Source organism: Macadamia integrifolia, unplaced genomic scaffold (genome assembly GCF_013358625.1).
Source record: "Macadamia integrifolia cultivar HAES 741 unplaced genomic scaffold, SCU_Mint_v3 scaffold1208, whole genome shotgun sequence".
NCBI classification, from domain to species: domain Eukaryota; kingdom Viridiplantae; phylum Streptophyta; class Magnoliopsida; order Proteales; family Proteaceae; genus Macadamia; species Macadamia integrifolia.
This window is the reverse complement of record NW_024868120.1, coordinates 37,112-54,398: the sequence shown is the minus strand read 5'-3', so window position 1 is coordinate 54,398 and position 17,287 is coordinate 37,112. Positions and strand designations below refer to the sequence as shown.

The following is a 17,287-nucleotide window of genomic DNA, read 5'->3' as shown; positions in this document are numbered from 1 at the left end:
AAAAACAAAAAAACAAAAAAAAAAAAGTCATATTCGCTTTTTTGACCGAATCCTTAAATTAATCAATCAAATTATTCCGAATCCGCCCGAATAATTCCCGAATCCGAATTTGCTAACTATGGTCATGCTCGGTCTGCATCTCCATCAAGTCCCGTGGCTATTACGCGTACCTCACTGGAACCACGAAGCGTCCGACCACCTTGACAAGTGGGAGAGTGCCAACTCTCTGGTTATGGCCTTCCTTAAGTGACCGTAGTGCCCATGCTCGGGTAACCAGCCGTAGCAACAATTGTAGCTCCTGTTTGCGTCAATTCCATGTCACAGCTTTCGCGTGGCTATCTCCTCTTTGACTTTGCTGCGAAGATCTAGAAGTCTGTCTAGGATATCTATTCCCAAGCAGGGAATGATGCTCAGGTCCTTGAGCTTCGCAAGAAGGTTTGTGATCTGAGGCAGAGAGGGCTCACTCTGTTATGGTACTACTATGAATTGCGGTCACTATAGGCTGAGTTGGATTTCTATGAGGAGTATACTCCTTCCACCATTGAAGATGTCACCAAGTTTCAGAAGCGAGAGGACAAAATCAGGGTCTATAACTTTCTGGCAGGTCTGAATATGGAGTTTGATCAGTTGCGGTCCCAGGTTTTGAGTCGTGACTCCTTTCTTGCCTTGGATCAAGCCTATGCTATGATCCAACTTGAGGACAGTCAACGTACCACTATGATTCCACAACAAGCTGCCACTCTTACTGAGAGATCTGCACTTGTTTCTGGTAGTTAGTCCCTTAGTGCAGCTCCATAGTCTGGTGGCTCCTCTTCTAGGACTTCAGTGAAGTGGGAATCGTGCGATTACTATGGGAAGGAGCGTCACACCTAGGAGCACTGTTGGAAGCTTCATGGTCGTCCTACTGATACATCTGGAAAGGGCGAGGGAAGGGTTATGCCGGTACTTCTGGGTAGGCTAACCATACTGAGAGCCCTGACTCTGACTCTGCTCTTAGCTCCTCAGTAGCCTTGCTATCATTCATAGTTGTCACGGCGCCAAGGCGAACCAAGGCGCTGGAGGGCTGTCTAAGCGCTTAGGCGAGAAGGCGCCCGCCTTACGGCGAATACGGCGCCAAAAAAGACGTTACTATTTTTTTAATATATCTATAATATCTAGTACAACTGTATAACAATGATATACTTAATTTTAAATTGCTTGTAAAAAATCAAGCCTTTAAGTTATATCAAAATACAAGAAGCACGACTTTAAGCAACATCAAGGGAAAAAAGTACACACTTTAAGCAACATCAAGAGACAAGAATCAACATTCAACATGAAATTCATATCAATGCAAATTGCAAAGTGATATATGTTCTAACATGAGAATACACAACAAAAAATAAAAAAATTATTCATAAAAAAAAAGCTATAAATTAAACAAAAGGCATAAGTGCATAACAATATATAATTCCTAATGAAATATTATAAATAATATAATATTTAACTATTTAAGTATGTAGTTAGATATACTTACCTCTATGATGCCCAAAACGAGATCCACAAAGTCCATCATAGACCATGAGTCCATGAACCATGATATTTTAATGTTTAACCCCCTGTCAATCAATACATATAAGTTAGTGATACTAAAACACTAAGCAACAAGAGAAACCTTGTTCCTTAATATATGAGTCATGACTCATGATAGGTGATAGGTTATGGGTTCCAATCCTACCTGGGGAGAATTAAAAACACCTAATGGAAATTAAGAAACATAAAAATAAACCAAAATGCTAAACTTTAGTAAGCTTTAAAGTATAAATTTTAAAACAACAAAATAAACCATCAATCTAAACTTTGTTCTTGTTTAACCATAATCAAGCTAACAAATCAACATCTAATTCTTCTCCCTCCTGTTGTTGTTGATTCATAGAATCAGTTGGCCCATCACCAAAGTCTTCTTCAATATCTTCATCATCACGCACCACATCGTGGACCTCTTCTTCAACTTCATCATCTGATGATTCCTCAATAGTGACCCTTCCCCTACCACGACGTGTGTAGCAAATATTGGCTGCACTTGTTGATCCTTGAGCCCTCCTAGGTAAATTACGACCCCCCACCGATGTAGATGCACCAACTGCTCTATCAACATCTCCCCATGTGAGGTCGTCTCCAGGATGGACTAAATCTCTATCTTCTTGATCCCCTGTTATCCATTCACTACTCCAATTCATTTCATCAAGAATTAATGGATCACAATTGCTGCCTTTTTCCCTTCTTTCTTGGAACCTTGAATGAAGCCGACGATTGTATTGGATATAGACTAGATCATTCAAGCGTTGATGTTCTAGTCTGTTCCTCTTCTTGGTGTGAATCTGAATCCATAAATACTCTTTATTTGAGTCAAGAAATAGATGTAAAAAATATAATTACAAACTAATATACAAGATCATACGTACAAAATCAAATGTGCTCCAATTGCGCTCACAACCGGAAGCGGAGCAACAAAGGCCTAATATGCGTATTGCATATTGTTGAAGCGTAGGGGCCGAAGATCCATGTGTTTGCCACCAAGAGACTATATATAAGGAAAAAATTAGATACACATATTGTTAAATACTTATTAAAATTAAAAAAAAAAATACTTAGTACTTACTAGGATCCAATGCTCCTTCACCGACTATCCGTTGTTTAAAAGCCAAACTCCTTGAAAAGCTACCTTCACATTTTCTGTACAATTGAGACTCACGTATGATCTTGTCTTGCACAGTTAAGTCGGGCACCATTCTTTCAATAACTGACATGAATGCATCTTGTATTTTACATGATTCTTCAAAAGGGGCATCATTGATGTAGTCAAAATATTTGCTAGCATTTAGGTAAAAGGCAGCAGCATATAAAGGTCGATCCATTTGGACCTCCTAACGATCATCAATAATTGCTAACACCTTCTTCCATGACCGTTCTTTGTTGGCAAAATTTACTTTTATCTTTTTTTTTGCTATTTCCATTGCCAAATAAACTTCAGGCAATGCAGGCCTCTCATCACCATCTACTAACCTCAAGACAACTAAAATTGGTTGGGATGCTCTTAAGCAATCTAGTACACTGTTCCAGAATGTTTGTGCAAGTATTGTCTCAAGTACTTTCTTACCTGCCTCTGTCTTGGACAACTTAGAACTATTCCAATCATCAGATACAAATAATTGCTTCAAGGCATCCTTGTTTTTGTACAAACTTTGTAGTGTCAAGAATGAGGTAGCAAATCTTGTAACACCAGACCTCAGCAGATCTATTCCATTTGTCTTTTTCCTCAAAGCATCAACAAGTTTGTAATGTCTGTAGATAAAACTTGTCATTGTTTTTGCCCTCTCTATTGTTGTTTTATAAGCTTTCAACTTGCCAATGTCCTCTAACATGAGGTCCAAACAATGAGCTGCACAAGGAGTCCAATGAAGCTTACTCCGTTTTTTCATCAACATTCTACCAGCTGTAACATAATTAGCTGCATTGTCTGTAACTACTTGTACCACATTATCCTCCCAAATTTCTTCAATTTTACTATCAAGCAGCTGAAATAACATGTCTGCATATTGAGACTCACTAGATACATCTACAGAGCCTATAAAATAAGTCCTCAATGGACAATTGACAAGAAAATTAATCAAGTGTCTACCTCTCTTGTCAGTCCACCCATCAGACATAAGAGTGCGCCCGTGCCTTTTCCAATAATTTTCATATTTCTTCTTGATACAGTCAATCTGAGCTTTTTCATCATGTAGCAAGGGCACTCTCAACTCATGGTAAGAAGGGGGCTTATATCCTGACCCAAACTGTGCAATGGCTTCAACCATCTCCTCAAAGCTCCTTAACTTGACAGTATTGAATGGGATGCCAGCTTCATAAAACCATTTTGCAATATATGCATTAGTTTTCTTTCTGTCTGCATTTGATCTTAAGCTGCTTTGTATTGTTGTCTGGGTAGAACCTTTAGACCTCCTCTCACCAGCTATTTCTTTAGGAGTCCATCGAAGATAAGAATCTATCGGACCCTTTACTGCCACTTGTGTAATAACATTAGCTTTATTCCTTTTGGAAGATGTCCCAGAACTTGGTACAAGGTTCTTTATTGAGGAGTCTATAATTGGGGGCCTTAGTACACCAGACTGGAGTTGCCCTCCACTTTCTATCTCTTCAGGCAAATCCTCTTCCTCCTGATGACCAATAGAATAATCCTCATCAAATACATCAGGCTTCCTCTTCTGATTTCGCATGATAGCTTCATGCATCTCTCTAGCGATTGCTGCAGTTGTTTTTGGGCACTTTGATATATCTCCATACCCACCAATTAAATGTTGCTTAAGCCTTTTGATTCCTCCTTTGGCATCTTTTCCACAGAGTGTACATCGCATTAAGTTCTTATCATTAAGATCTGACCAATATCCATACTTCCACCCGGGGTCTTTTGATTTGGCCTTCCTAGTTGGATCTTTGCTTGGATCATATGTTGATGCGCCAGTGCTAGCAGATGGCCCGCCACTACCACTAGTAGCCATATCTATTTGAATAAACTACAACACTACACAAACATAAGGAACAACAACGAGAGAAACTAAGTAACAAAAAATAAGAAAAAGCATAGCCCTCTACAATGCACTTTGCAATCTAAAAAATAATAACTAATGCACTACAACCTACCTACAGTAGCAGGGAAATGCACTAGCAGGAGAAGAAGGAATCATGCAGTAGTAAAAAAAATTCATAAGAGAAAAAGCATAGCACTAATGCACTAATGCACTAATGCACAACAGTAATAATCATGCAATCATAAATTCATAATACAGAATTACAGATTACATCTACGTTTACTTGCAGGGGAAAAAAAAAAGGAAGCACTAGCAGAGAAGCAGAGAAGAAGAAGAAGCATAGAAAGAGCAGGCAGCCTCCATAAGAAGCATTCGAGAACATCAGACTGGAAAAAGAAAAAAAAAAAAAAAAACCAAGGCGGTCACCTTTGGTATAAAGGCGTCCAAGGCGACCGCCTTTTATACTTCAGCAATGGCGTCCCTCGCCCTGGCCCTAAAAAACCGCTTGGACGCCAAGGCGTCGCCTAGGCGACGCCTTGACAACTATGCTATCATTTGACGAGCTTACTGCCTTCGGTGCCTCTTGGCACATCCAGACTCTCCTGCACCTGCCACTACGAGCTCTGCTCATTCCACCTCTTCTAGGTCAGGTATCTCCTTTTGTGGCCATACTATGTCTGTCCCTTCTTACCCTTGGATTATAGACTCTGGGGCTTCTGATCATATGAGAGGCCGCTTGTCTATTTTTTCACAGTACACTACTTGTTCTGGTAATGGTAAGGTCAAATTGGCTAATGGGACTTATTCTACTATTCTGGGCAAGGGCTTTGTTGGCTGTAGCCCCTCTTTATCCCCTTCTACTATATTGTATGTTCCTTCTTTTTCCACAAACATTTTTTCCATTAATAGTCTTACTTTCAGTCTTAATTGTGAAGTCGTATTTTTCCCGTCTCATTGTGTTTTTCAGGATCTGGTGACAGGGGCAACGATTGGCTCTGGTAGGGTACATAGTGGTCTGTATCTACTTGATGATGACTTGGCGTTGGTCTCTGGTCAGGCTCTTCAGACATCTTCTACGTCACCTCCCATCTCTGAGTTACTGTAGTGGCATCATCGGTTGGGACATCTCCCTTTGGGAACTTTAGCTAGAGTTTTCCTTCCTTTAAAATTGTAATTCGAGTTAGTTTTTTTATGAGGCATGTGTTTTGGCCAAACAAACTTGAATCACTTATTCTGTTTCTAAAAATAAAAGTGCCACTCCTTTTTCATTAATACATTCTTATATTTGGGGTCCATCCCGCTATGTGTCTTTCAATGGTTATCGGTGGTTTGTCTCTTTAATTGATTGTTATTCTCGGACTACTTAGGTTTATATGATGCGAACCAAGGGCGAGACCTTCTATTGCTTTCAGCAATTTCACCACATGGTTCAGACTCAGTTCAGTGCTACCATTAAGATCCTTCGAAGTGAGAATGGCTGGGAATACTTTAAAGGGTCCTTTCAAGTGTACCTTTCCGATCATGGGATGATTCATCATACTAGTTGTGTGGATACTCTGGCTCAGAATGGGGTTGCTGAGTGGAAGAATCGCCAGCTTTGTGAGGTAGCATGCTCTTTTATGTTTGAGATGCATATTCCTCCCCAGTACTGGAGCGACGCAATTCTCAGTGCTGCCTTTCTTATCAATCGAATGCCTTCTCGGGTCCATGCCTTCCGCTCCCCTTTGAATCTTCTCCAAGGTTCTATTGCTTTTCCTGTTCCTCCTAAGGTATTTGTTAGTGTTTTCTATGCTCGCGATCATCATCCTCGTGGAAAGTTTGATCCTCGTGGTCTCCGATGTATTTTTCTGGGTATGCTCCTACTCAGAAAGGCTATCGGTGTTTTCATCCTCCTACTCAGCGTTGGTTTGTCACTATGGATGTTGTCTTTCACGAATTTGCGTCATACTACACTGCGACACCTCTTCATGGGGAGTCTCCTTCCATTATGGAAGATGTGCCGCCATCTCTTGAAATTGCTATCCCTGCTAGTATCCCGTTTCAGGGGGAGAGTGACACTCCTACTTCTCCTACTGAGCCTCGGCCAGAGATACATGAATAGTCATAGAGAGCAGACTCAGACCACTACACATCTAGCATCTACCCTACCATGCCAGTTGTCTTCTCTCGAGACTGATCTTGTCCCCTTGGACCCTGGTAATTCTCCTCCTTCTGTTGTTCGTAAGGGCATTAGGTCTTGTACTTTACATCTGATTGCTAAAACTGTTTCTGATGACTCTCTCCTTCCTACTATAGTTTTGTGTCTTCTCTTTCCTCTGTGTCCATTCCTCAAACCTGGCAGGAAGCGAGTGCAGACTCACAATGGCAAGCAGCTATGGTTAAAGAGATGCAAGCTTTGAAAAAGAATGACACATGGGATTTGGTGTGTCTTCCCTCACAAAAGAAGACAGTTAGGTGCAAATGGGTCTTCACAGTAAAACGGAAGGCTGATGGTACAGTGGATCGACACGAGGCCAGACTTGTTGCCAAAGGCTTCGCACAGACTTATGGGATTGATTATCAGGAGACTTTTTCTCCAGTTGCTAAGATGAACACAATTCGTGTTATCTTAGCTTGTGCCGCCAACTTAGATTGGGATCTCTAGTAGTTAAATGTGAAGAATGCCTTCCTTCATAGGGAACTTGAGGAGGAAGTGTATATGGGACATTCCTCCTAGGTTCACTTGCTTCAAAACCTAAGGGAAGGTATGCAAGCTAAAATGTGCTCTGTATAGGCTGAAGCAATCCCCTCGTGCTTGGATCAGACATTTCCATAAGGCTATGGTTGCTATAGGTTACTCTCAAAACAATGCCAACCGCACTCTGTTCATCAAGAGATCTGGTGGGAAGATTGCTATCCTAATAGTCTATGTAGATGATATTGTTGTTATTGGTGATGATCTGACAGAAATGTCTCGCCTCAAGAGATACTTGAGTGAGGAATTCGAGATCAAAGACCTAGGACAACTTTGTTACTTCTTCGGCATTGAAGTTGCCAGGTCTTCTCGTGGAATCTACTTGTCTTAGCGGAAGTATGTGCTTTATCTTCTCTCTGAGATAGGCATGTTGGGGTGTAAGCCGACAGACACTCCTATTGAAGCTAATAGTCACTTGAGTAGCAAAGAAGGTGATCCGATAGGGGCGGTTGATTTATCTCTCTCATACACGCCTTAACATAGCATTTTTCGTCAACCTAGTTAGTCAGTACATGCATGATCCCTACTCGACCCACATGGAAGCTGTGCTACATATTCTCCGGTACTTGAAATCTGCCCCAGGACGTGGCATCATTTTTTCTCATCATGATCACCTTAGGGTGGAGGCCTTCACAGATGCTGATTGGGCAGGTTCCCCTGATGACCACAGGTTTACTACTACTTATTGCACCTTTGTTGGTGGTAACTTTGTAATATGGCGTAACAAAAAGCAAGTCGTGGTTGCCCGTTCAAGTGCTGAAGTAATGTTCCGTGTTATGGCACATAGCATTTGTGAGCTCCTATGGCTTCATGGTCTTCTCACTGATTTGGCTGTTCCTGCTACCCTTCCTATGAAGCTCTTTTGCAACAGCAAATCTGCCTTTAGGATTGCTCACAACCCTGTTTAGCATGATCGAACCAAGCATGTGGAGATCGATCGACACTTCATCAAAGAGAAGGTGGATATGGGCCTTATCACTGGGCCTTTTGTTCCCAGTAATGAATAACTGGCTGATGTATTTACTAAAGGTCTGTATTAAGATGTTTCATCCTATTATTATCTGCAAGTTAAGCATAGTGATATCTATGCACCAACTTGAGGGGGAGTGTTGTAATAATGGGTTTTATGGGTTTTAGGGAAACTGTCAGTTACCAAACGAACCTTAAGGGGTTTAATGGTCTTTGTAATTCTCTAGAACCTTCTCTCCATTGTTATAAATAAAGAGGGTTGGTGTCATAGTAGACACAAGTCATTACCCCATTCAACAATTACTAACCTCTAGACTAACATCAGTCCTAGTAGAACTAGGACTTTCCTAGTTAGTTTAGGAAAACATCAAGGGAGGAGTCTGCGCAGCCCGCAGGACTCCTTCCTTCCTTCTCATGATAGTCTTCTAACACTCCCCCTCAAGTTGGAGCATAGATGTTAATCATGCCTAGCTTGTTAAAAATGTAGTCCACTTTACCACACCCCAAGGACTTAGTAAAAACTTCTACAAGTTGTTCTCCTGTACAAACATGACTCGTAAAAATAACTCTTTGTTGTAGCTTCTCGCGAACAAAGTGACAGTCGGCCTCAATATTTTTCGTCCTCTCATGGAACACTGGATTAGACGCAATATGAATAGCAGCTTGGTTGGCACACCATAACTGCATTGAGGAAGTGTATTCAAATCCAAGTTCCGTCAAAAGCTGCTTTACCATGTTAACTCACAAGTAACATAAGCCATGGCACGATACTCAGACTCGGTGCTAGACCTTGCTACAACAGCCAGTTTCTTCCTCTTATAAGACATAAGATTTCCACCAACAAAAGTATAGTATCCTGTAGTTGACCTCCTATCAACAGGAGAACCAGCCCAATCAGCATCTCAAAAACCTTCAAAAACCTTCAATACGATTATGTCCATGATCTGAGTACAACATACCACGTCCTAGAGCTTTCTTAAGATCTTAGAATACGAACAATGGCATCCCAATGTGAAGTTCGTGGAGACGAAAGAAACTGACTCATAACACTGACAGGGAAGGCAATGTAAGGTCGAGTCACAGTCAAGTAATTCAGTTTTCCCACCAGTCTCTTGTATTTCTCAGGATCTTCTAAGACATCACCTCCTTCAGACATAAGCTTCACATTTGGATCCATTGGAGTGTCAATGGGTCTGGTCCCTAACATTCCTGTTTCTGAATGTAAGTCCAAAACATACTTTCTCTGAGACAGAAATTCCCTTTCTTGACTGAGCAACTTCAATTTCCAGGAAGTACTTTAACCGTCCTAGATCCTTAGTTTGAAGGTGTTGCTGCAAATGTGCTTTCAAACTTTGGATTCCTTCGACATCGTCTCGGGTAATAACAATTTCATCAACATATACAACCAGGAATATCCTCCTTCCATCGAACTTCCGATAGAATACTGAATGATCACTGTCACATCTTAACAGCCCAAATGCACAAACTACATCAGTGAACTTTCCACAATGCCCGAGGAGACTGTTTTAGCCCATACAAGGACTACTTAAGCTTGCACACTTTTCCACACTCCCCCTGAGCAACAAACCCCAGAGGTTGCTCTATATATACCTCCTCATGCAAATCACCGTGAAGAAATGCATTCTTCACATAAAGCTGCAATAGTGGTCAATGAGATGAAGCCACAAAAGAAATAAAAACATGAACAAAGGCCAATTTGGCAACAGGGGAGAAGGTATCCAGATAATCAACGCCATAAACCTGGGCATACCCCTTTGCGACCAGCTGAGTCTTCAAATGAGCAAGAGACCCATCAGGGTTAACTTTAACCACATAAACCCAACGACAACCAATAGCCATCTTACCAGGGACAACGGTACAAGATCACAAGTCTGGTTTGCTTCCAAGGTAAGCAGTTCACCTTTTATAGCTATCGTCTAGCCAGGACTAGATAATGCCTTTGCAAGATTCTTAGGAATAGGATGACAAGAAATAGTGGAAAGACAGGAATGAAAAGTAGACGATATGCCAAAATAAGACACAAAGTCAGTAATAGGATGTTGGGTACAGATCCTAACACCCTTACATTCTGCATTTGGAAGGTCTAAGTCAGAAAGAGGAATACCTGGCGTAGGATCCATAGATGATAAGGTAGTTTCCACAGAGAGAGGGGGTGTTGATGCTTCCCGAACATGACGAGTATAAACTTGTGGAGCAACTGCTGGAGGAGGAGCTGGTGGTGGCAATTCTTCCTCTGTGGCAACCTGTGGATTAGAATGATGGATAACATAACGTGGAAGATCATCATCCAACTCAGACAAAACAAAGGGCTCATTTGGGTTGGGTGTGGACTCAAAGGACACATCGGCAGTAACAAAGTATTTTTTAAGAACATGGGAATAACACCGGTATCCCTTTTTGGTACGTGAGTGACCCAAAAAGAGCCAATAACTCGAGGTTCCAACTTTGATAAACCTAGATGATGATTAAGAATAAAGCAAACACAACCAAATACTAGAGGGGGAAGAATAAAAAGTGGGTCAGAAGGAAATAATAAAGAATGGGAAATTCCACCACATAAAACAGAGGAAGGCATACGACTAATAAGATAACAAGTAGTGAGAACAGCATCAGCCCAAAATTATTTGGCTACCTACATTTCAAACATAAGTGACCGAGCAACCTCCATCAAATGATGATTCTTTCTTTTAACCGCTCCATTTTGTTGAGGAGTGTCTGAACAAGAAGACTGATATATCATGCCACAACCAGCCATAAACTGAGAAAAAGGACCAGAAAAATACTCTTTTGCATTATCACTTCGGAGAATTTTGATAGTCACATTACATTGATTTTGAATTTCAGCAACAAATGTACAAAAGATAGCAAATAATTCAGAACGATTTTTCATTAAATAAATCCATGTCATCCTGAATAGTCGTCAAAGGTAACGAAATACTTAAAATCCAACTTGGACGTTATAGGACAAGGGCCCCATATATCCGAATGAACCAAAGCAAAATGGGGTGCAAACCATTTATTGACCTGAGGGGAATAACCGACACGCAGTTTCTCAAACTGACATGACTCACATTCTAAACTAGAAAGAGAATTAAAACTAGGATCAAGTTTCTGTAAACTTTATAAAGACGGATGGCCAACCGGTAATGAACCTGATGAGGAGTTAGAGTACCCGAATAGGCTATGAAAGGTGAATTGTCTTAAAAAAGATACAGTCCCCCAATTCTACGACCTCTACCAAGCATCTTCTTCGTTGTAAGATCCTGAAAAACACATGAGTCAGAAGAAAAGGTTATAGAACAATTGTAAGCTTGTGTGAACTTGCTTACGAACAGAAGGTTGAATGGTAATTGTGGCAAATAAAGAACAGATGATAACGATAAGGAGGAATTAAGACAAACAATGCCAATACCATTGACCTTAGCAATTGAGCCATTGGCCAATGTGACATTAGCAGAGGATTTCTTAAAAGAAGAAAATTCAACTGAAATACCAGATATGTGATCCGATGCACCTGAATGAATTATCCAGGGGCAAGAAGAAGAGGAGAGACATGAAATGGCATTACCTGTCTGAATAAGAGTAGCAGTGGAAGGATGAGGTGCTTGAGTCTGAAACTAATTGTACCGTGTAAATTTTTCATCAGTCATTTTGACCATCTTACCTTAGATTGTCTAGGCTGAGAAGGTTCATCAATTGTAGCTGAATTGGAAAACTGCTTTTAAGGAGGTTTGCCATGAAATTTCTAACAGAAGCATTGGATGATCCTGGTTCATCACAATGGTGTCATGTGCGTACTGCCCCTGAACTATCTAAGGAGTTTCTAGTAAATTGTTCCTTATTACCACCATTACCTGTACTACGTGAAGCTCCACGATTATTACTCTGTGTTGCAAGTGCGGAGTTTTCCACTAGAGTGGACTCATGAGAATTCTCTCGAGATACCCGTAGGACTCAGGAAAAGGTATCTGCAAGAGATGCCACCTTGTCAGGCCAAGAATCTGAGAACGAACAGAGTCATGTTATGTTCCAAGACCTCCCAAAAAGCCTATAACTGCAATTTGCTCCTGCTGGTTTTACATCTTCACATCACTACTAATAGGGAGTATAGAATTCAGCTCTTCATACATTTTCTTGAAATCAGCAAAGTTCTGAGTTAGAGGCCGACCCTTCCTATCAGTCCAATAAAATTCCTGAGACAACTCATAGATGCGAGAGAGGTTGTTCTGTCCAGAATACAGAACATTCAAATAGTCCCATAACTCCTTCACAGTATCGATGTGAGTAACAACATCAACTATGGAGTTATCCATTGAGTTCAATATCTGTCCCAAAATATGTGCATCAACCGTATCTCATGTAGTGTCATTAGCAGGCAAGGATTAAAGTATCGGTATCGGTCGGTCAAAATTAAGATACGTATCGGAGGGTATCGTATCGTATCGGAGATACACCAAGATACGCTAAAAATACACACATAAATTGATAGAAAACATTTTTTTAAACACTTTTGCATAAAGAATTTGTTAAAAAAAGCTATTGATAACATGTATTATGCATAAACACTAAATTGAGGGTATCGTACTAAGAATTCAAGGTCTGTAGTTGTCTCATAAATGTAAAATCCTTGTTCTCAACCTTGATTTCCACTTTAGTTAGAGAGAAATATGGCTGACAGCAACTTTGGAACAAAAACCCTTCAAAAAATCGTTTTTTTTCTGAAAAATTACCCATATTGGCCATTATATGACCGTAGCGCCGATACGTATCGATACTCACCGATACGTACCGATACGTACCGATATATATATATATATATATCGATACTCACCGATACGTGTTGATATATACCGATGCGTACCGATCGATACATACCGACACTCACCGATACGTACCAATACATACCGAAACATACATTTTACCTCAATTTTATATTTTTCATAGAGTCGTATAGAGGCATGTCGTATCGTATCGATGTGTATTAGTGGTGTATTGATGCATATCGGTATGTATTGTAGGATATATATCGATACGAAATGATTTAAAAAATTCAATGTATCGTATCGGTGTGTATCGTATCGACTGACTAAATTTAAGATACGTATCGGAGGGTATCGTATCGGTATCGGAGATACTTAAAACCATGTTAGCAGGTTTCTCATTTGTTAGATGATCCTGTTGATCTCAACCAGTCAAAACAAGCTGCACAATTTTCTTCCGCTGTTGAAAATTGGCAGCTCCTACAAGCTTCTTTTCTGTAATCTTATGTGATGATGAGGATATTACCTCAGTGACAACATTCTTTCCTTTCTTGTCAGCCATTAGTGCACAAAAAATCATAGAACAATAAACTAGAAAATCGATCTAACCTTCTTGTTAGACCACACAATTGATTGATCTATAATATTTGACCAATCAGGATAAGATAGCAAACCAAATCTCTAGACAAACTTCAACAAAATCAACAACCGAAGGGAAATCGACTCAGATCTCAAAACCTGCGGTTGGGTGTACAATGCTCCAATGATGCTGAATTTTGGACTGGATGTTCGTGATATGAAGTTAAAGAAAACCCCAAAAGGAATTTACAAACAAGGATCACACTTGGAAGATATGGGAAAAATTGATTCTGGCAAGCAGCCAAAACCTTGATAACTCCAATCGATTTCTCCAATAGTGTGTAATCCAATCTTCAAACCAGAAAACTCCAACCAGCGATCACTCCTAACAGTAATCTGAGTAGATTCTTCAAAGCATATGATTGATTTCAGTCAATCAATCCTCCATACACAAACCAGAAAAATAGGGGATGAAATCACCCCCTCTTAGAGAACCGTGGGTTCTTTTAAGAAGAACCGGTAACAGCCACTAATGGGATTCGAATGTTACTTAGTTGTAGGCTGATAACAGGAGCTGTACTTAATTATTTAGAGATCAGACCAATCTCTGATATCAGTGTAAAATAAGAAAGAAGAAAAGAGAGAGAGAGAAAGAGAGAGTCATGACTTTGGGTAAGGGAGTCCCAATCAGCTGATTTGGGTCTGCCCTCTTCTTCTCCTTATATAGCAATGTCTATTACAAGTAAACTATGAATAGGACAGCAGTCCTAGTAGGACTAGAAACATAAAGACATAATAGAAAACTAATTAGCTAACCAATCCTACTTGGACTAGGATAACTAACTTCTAGACTAACATACCAATCCTAGTGACTAAGATAACTAACTTCTAGACTAACATCAGTCCTAGTAGAACTAGGACTTTCCTAGTTAGTTTAGGAAAACATCAAGGGATGAGTCTGCGCAACCTGCAGGACGACTACTTTCTCACGATAGTCTTCTAACAGACATCATAACTGGCATGACATAATCTAACCTAAAATCTAGCATTTGAAAGTAAAACATGGTTTTTAATTTTTTGCAGGTACTGATGGCACTTGAGAGGATTGAGCAAGATGAAGAACCGAAATATGAGGTTGTTTTTCTTTTTCTTTTGATTGTTTGTTGTTTATCATAGCTATTTTATGAGCCATTGTCCTTAAATTTCTTCTTCCTTCTGATGCAGCAATTATTGACTCGTGAGACAAACTTGTTCATTGGGGGCCTTCGCTTTCGTGATCAGCACAGTGACATGAGACTGGATATTGATAACATGTCATATGAGGTGCTTATTCATTACAGTTTAACTTGGATTACTATAGTGTCTCTCACCATCTGGAATAGTTCATTGTTCAACAATATGAGATATGTTATATATAATTATTAGTGTAGGGTCTTGTTTTCAGAACTCTTTGCGACACGGACCCTTTGTGACAGGAACTGTTGGCTCTAGAAGAGAAGATCGGTAATGTCACCACAGCTCTCACAGAAGAAGCATTGGAAAAATGCCTTAAAGAGCAGCTTCTATATTCCACCTCTAGACACAAGCAGTGTGGCTTGTGGAGATGATGTCAAATGCAGCATTTGTCAGGTATTTTCCTAGTTGTTTGGCATTATCTCTGTCCGAATATTTCTTTTCATAGGGCAGTAGTTTTTTTTTTTTGGCTACTATTAGCCTAATTAAATTTTTTAACTGAACCATGTGACACAAAAGTCAACACTGCGTAGCTATGTGAATTCTTAGTGTAATTATATATAATATGGGAAAATTGCCAATGTTTAGTAGGCCTTGGCCAGCAAGGGTGGACCCATGGTTTGAGAAGTTGGAATCAGATTGCTGATTCCTGCTGATTCAAATAATGATCTTGATTCACTTTGCTGATTTCCTGCAAGATTTCTAGGTTCAGGCGATTCTGGCCGATTCCATTTGGAGTTGAATCCGAATCAGCAGAGGCCAATTCAGTTCCCGATTGTTATAGTCAGTGCTACAGACCTGGATGTCTACAATTGAAAACTATGGTTCTCAGCCCCTTTACTCATTGTTAAAAACCTGGAAAGCCCTATAGTTATCTCATTAAATGCACTCTGGTTCTGACTTGTTCTTTGGGAAGCTGCTGGTCACCTGCATTTCATAATTTTGAATGACCAATTGACCTTCCATGTAAGATATATTCTGTTGGATGTTATCATCAACACTGTCAAGGTTGATTATCTGTTTACATGGGATCCATATCGGTGGTGGATTCTTCACCTCCATCATCAATTTATGCCAAAATTTTCAGTTGGGCGAGCCTTGGCGCAATGGTTAAGTTGTGCTATTGCAATCTATTGGTTGCGGGTTCGAAGCTTGGAAACAGCCTCTCATGCGAAACAGGAGGTATGGCTGTGTACATTTTCCCCTCCCAAACCCTGCAGTAGCGGGAGCCTCATGCACTGGGTTGCTCTCTGGTTTTCTAGGATGAAATTGAAGGAAAGGATTGGTCTGGAAAATCACAACTTGATCAAGGTCCTATTGGATTTGGGTTGAAATGTTTCGAAAACACAACCCAGTACTAGCTTTTTGAAGGTTAATCTCAACCATCAAAGCAAAAACTTGGGTGGATTTCAAATATGTCAGACCTGGTTTGGCTAAGTTTAGTATCTTTGGGCAAAAAAATCCTCTCCAGTGAGCGTTGAGCCAGCACTGAGCATCCAATGGTTGGGGTGCATGCTGGGTCCTCCCATCTGTTGGATCTCATTGCCACTTATCGCTCACCGCAAAGGATCCGGACTCTACCTTTGGCTTATCTATTTTGTTTGTTTTTTGGATCCTCTAAATTTCATAATCCTATTTACTCTTGGTTTTACAGGAAGAGTATGTTGAAGGTGATGAAGTTGGTAAGCTAGGATGCGAGCATGGGTATCATGTGGTCTGTATCCACCATTGGTTACGGCAAAAGATTCGGTGCCCAATCTGCAAGGTGGAGGGAGCTCCCTCTTAATCTACTCCCTTCAAAATTAACCAATATCTGGTCATGGGGCCTATCTCTTTTGTACAATCCCTTGCATCATACATCACAATCCTTTCATCTTAACCAAATAAGCCACTACCTTGAGAACCTTGTATGCATCTTTCATGGGCTCCCCAGTGGGAAAACCATTTTCATTTTAAACATTCAATGAAAATGTTCATAAAGGCTGCTCTTCTTAAGAGATGTTTGTTATGATTTCCCACTTATGCAATAAAAGTTATTTATTGAGAGTTGTAAATTTAAAATACTTTTGGATTGAACATTATTGAGGTGTTTTTTTGGTTCACAATCCCCTGTTCTATCAACTCAATGAAGTTTGCAAAGATTCTATGTATATGCACATTCGTTCTAAGTATGCTTTCTAAGCCAATCGAAACGGAGAAATAAGGGACTAGTTTATTATAACAATAGCAAAATATATATATATATATGGACAAGAAGAAGAGAATGTTACTCTGAGCGATACACTTTAGTTTGCGGGCAAAAATAAAATAAATCCTGGAAGCGCTTCTAGGTGAACGAACATGTGGAACTGGAAGAGAGCGACAAAAAGAATGATTAGATGTTTGGCGGGCAAAAAGAGGCGCATCAAAGGCAAGGAAAG

The 17,287-nt window shown here is 40.2% G+C and overlaps 1 pseudogene; it reads left to right on the top strand.

Annotated features, from left to right (window-relative positions):
• LOC122063138 overlaps window positions 1-16,928 on the top strand; it is a 31,385-nt pseudogene extending 14,457 nt beyond the window's left edge.
• Window positions 16,929-17,287: the final 359 nt, after the last annotated feature.